Below are 3,666 nucleotides of genomic sequence, written 5' to 3' on the forward strand. Positions count from 1 at the left end.
TTAGGTTTGAAGAACCATCATTCTTAACCCCTCTTATTACTGGGAAGATCATATGTATATATGAGTAACACTGAAACAGTCCTATCTGGAAGAGCAAGTTTTAAATATAATCCATTAAAGTTGTGGATCTGGCTTTGAGTCTTTATCCATTTTGTCTTACTTAGCCACATCTCCTCTGCTTTTTGTCAGAAAGATTTTCAGATTCCAAGTAAACTTGACTTTGTGTATACATATGAATAAAATTACTGGGCCAATATTATCTAATTTGAGTGGTTGGCATAATTGGAGCTATGTTGATTTACAATAAAAACTAGGCCATTAAATCAGTGAGAGATGACAGGGAAGCAAAGGAATAATAAAATATCCAAAAGAATATTTTAAAAACCAAAGGTGTCTATTATTCATTTTCTTAAATTATCCCATTAAAATTAAGATTTTTTTGGAAAAAGCTTAAAAACTCATTAAGATTTTACCTTTGCTTTTCCTTAACATCTTCTCATAGCTGTTCCCAATATATTCTCCAACATTTCATAAGAGAAATAACCCTGTCTTTTTTTCCATAACATTCGTTTTTCCTGAAATTTGTTAGTTAACCAGAAATACATAATGATGAATAAAGATATTCCAGACCTAGTGTGTTGTCTGTTTGTTTTACTTTAGTTCATCAGTGACACTTTTTCAACAAATTCATGCCTTGAAGTTTAACCTTCATCTTTAATCTGTGTGAGACCTCTTCTCATAACTCACTGCTGCAGGGACATTAGTGGATTCTCCAAGGGAGGAATGCACCATCTTTCTGTTTTAAATCAAAAACTCTTTTTGCAAATTAGCTTTAAGTGTCATGCAAAAATCCTTCAGAACACTCTCTGAATCTTTTGCTCTGATTGCTTTGAAAATAGCTAAGGTAGCAGCAGTTAATGGGTTAAAACTAGCAAAAGAAAAAGTATACATACATATATTAGACCTTTCACTTCCAACAGACATGGGTAACAGGTGTATCCTATTCTTTGCTAAAATAATTAATTTGACCTCAGGTGACCAGTGATAGGATGTGAAGAAGTGACCTTAAGTGGCACTCAGGGAATTTCAAATTGGATATTAGGAGCAATTTCTTCACAGAGCACATGTTTAAGCATTGGTTGACCAAAGAATTAGTGGAGTCTCTATCCCTAGAAGTATTTAAGAGATGTATGAATATGGCACTAAGGGACATGGATTAGTGACAGGACTTGGCAAATGATTAGACTTGGTGATTTTGAAGATCTCTTCCAACCTAGATGATCCGACCCTATCCGACCCTACCCTACCCTACCCCATTCTGCCCTACCCTACCGTATCCTACACTACCATACTCTATTCTATTCCATTCCATTCCATTCCGTTCCGTTCCGTTCCGTTCCGTTCCATTCCATTCCATTCCACTCCATTCCATTCAACATTTACTTGAAGCATTTTAATTTTGGAGGGATAGTTAGGGCAGTTGATTGGAAGTGGTACACACAGAACAACTGACAGTACTCCCTTTTTCTGTACTTGCACCGTTAATTAAATAGAAGATTTCAATCTGAAAGACAATCACATAAGTCCACAGGGTAATCAATATGACATTGTAAGCCATGCAAAAAATATCTGAAAGAAAATATAATACAGATAAAAAATAAAAACACTCCAATAAAACATCACACCTACTATAACTTTTTAGTCCTCTTTTTACAATTCAGGAAATATGTGGTAGATGATCCGGTATGGTGTCTGGTGTTGTAGTAGGTGTTAGCGAGTCATTGGGATGTGACACTCTAGGACCTCCCCTGCTCTGTAGGCGATAACGAGGTATCGAGATGTGACACGATAGGACCTTTGTTTCACAAATCATGACACATGCTTGAAGGACATAGAAGGGGCCTAGATAAGGCACTAGGATGTATAAGTCTCTGCTTAGTTGCAATAAAGGCCATCTGCTACATCCTCATATTGGTGTCTGTGTTGCAATGGCCCTAGCGAGGGGAGATCGCTAGCCCCCGGCAGACCGGATCTCGAGAATGGGGACTACAGTCTGGTATGATGCTATGTTTTGGTTTGGGAGAAAAACAGTGTTGATAGCCCACCAGTGTTTTGGTAATTCTGAATGGTGCTGTGCAAAGCAAAGAACCTTTCAGCTTTCTGGCTGTTCTGATGGCACTTGGACCTAATCAAATGGAGCCAGGAAGCTAGCCTGGAAGGGCCAAGGGATTGTACAATATTATGTGATAACAGAAAGGCTATAAAGCTGTGGGAAGTTGACTGGGAAAGACATCTGTTGGTTGGGAATTTGCTGGATATTGGTTCATGAGTGTGAGCAATTTTATATTGTCGATAAATAATGCATATATATACACATACATTTTTATTGATATATATTAATATATAATGATATATATATCATGCATACATATTGATATATATGTCAATATCTTTTTCTTTCTTTTCTCATTTAATGTATTCTATTTTGTTTTCTTTTTAATTCCTAATTCTCTCCCTTATCCCACCAGAAAAATAAAATCTCTGCCTTTTCTTCCTATTCAAACACTATCCTGAGTGTGAAATGAAGACCTTTACCTCAATTAAGGCAAATGTGTCTCTAGAGTGTAAAGACTGGGTACATCACTTTGAGAACATTTGAATTTTTGTTGATGTTTTACAATAGAAATAAATCTCACTCAATTTAACTGCCTATATGTACTAGTGGAAAAACTGTTGTAGTTTGTATATTTTTTAGATATTACTGACAAGGCTTTAGATATTACTGACAAGGAATCATAGAATCACAGTCTCATAGAATCGCTCAGATTAGAAAAGAACTTAAAGGTCATCAAGTCCAACCATGACCTAACCATACTACCCTAATTCTAACAACCTTCTGCTAAATCATGTCCCTGAGCACCACATCCAAACGGTTTTTAAACACATCCATGGATGGTGAATCAACCACAGAACCATAGAATGACAGAATCAAAGAATCGCAAGGTTGGAAACGACGATCATCTAGTCCAAACATCCTTCCACTACCATTGCTACCAGAAGCCTCCAAACCATATCTCGCAGCTCCTCATCCAGATGCCTCTTGAACACTGCCAGGGACAGTGACTCCACCTTCCTGGACAGGGCTATTCCAGTGCCAGACCACTCTCCGAGAGAAAAAGTTTTATCTTTATGTCTAACCTAAACCTCCTCTGGTATAACTTTTTGTACCAAGCCATTTCCTCAGGTCCTGTTTGTTGCCTGAAAGAAGCCAAACCCTTCCTCATCACAAACTCCCTTCAGGAAGTTGTAGAGTGCAATAAGGTCTCCTCTGAGCCTCCTCTTCTCCAGACTAAACAACCCCAGCTCCTCAGCCACTCCTCATAACACTTGTGCTCCAGATCCTTCACCAGTTTTGTTGCCCTTCTCTGGACACATTCCAGGGCCTCAATGTCTTTCTTGTAGTGAGGAGCCCAAAACTGAACACAGTACTTGAGGTGCGGCCTCACTAGTGCTATGTATAGAGGGATGATTACCTCCCTGCTCCTGATGGCCAAACTATTTCTAATACAGGCAAGATGCTGTTGGCCCTCTTGGCCACCTGGGCACACTGTTAGCTCGTGTTCAGCCAAGCATCAACCAACACCCCCAGGTCCCTTTCCTCTTCAC

At 38.7% G+C, this 3,666-nt stretch overlaps 1 long non-coding RNA gene across 6 annotated transcripts in view; it reads left to right on the forward strand.

Annotated features, from left to right (window-relative positions):
* Positions 1-3,666, forward strand: part of LOC109363860 — a 36,879-nt gene that overhangs the window by 32,610 nt on the left and 603 nt on the right. For 5 of the 6 annotated variants that reach the window (XR_002109700.1, XR_002109701.1, XR_002109703.1 and 2 more), the window contains one exon: positions 5-526. The exons of the other annotated variant lie outside the window; for it this stretch is intronic. This is a non-coding gene — a long non-coding RNA (uncharacterized LOC109363860). Of the gene's footprint in view, positions 1-4; positions 527-3,666 lie in introns of those variants that run through there. 6 annotated transcript variants of the gene reach the window in all.

The sequence above is a fragment of the Meleagris gallopavo genome, chromosome Z (assembly GCF_000146605.3).
Source record: "Meleagris gallopavo isolate NT-WF06-2002-E0010 breed Aviagen turkey brand Nicholas breeding stock chromosome Z, Turkey_5.1, whole genome shotgun sequence".
Taxonomy (NCBI): domain Eukaryota; kingdom Metazoa; phylum Chordata; class Aves; order Galliformes; family Phasianidae; genus Meleagris; species Meleagris gallopavo.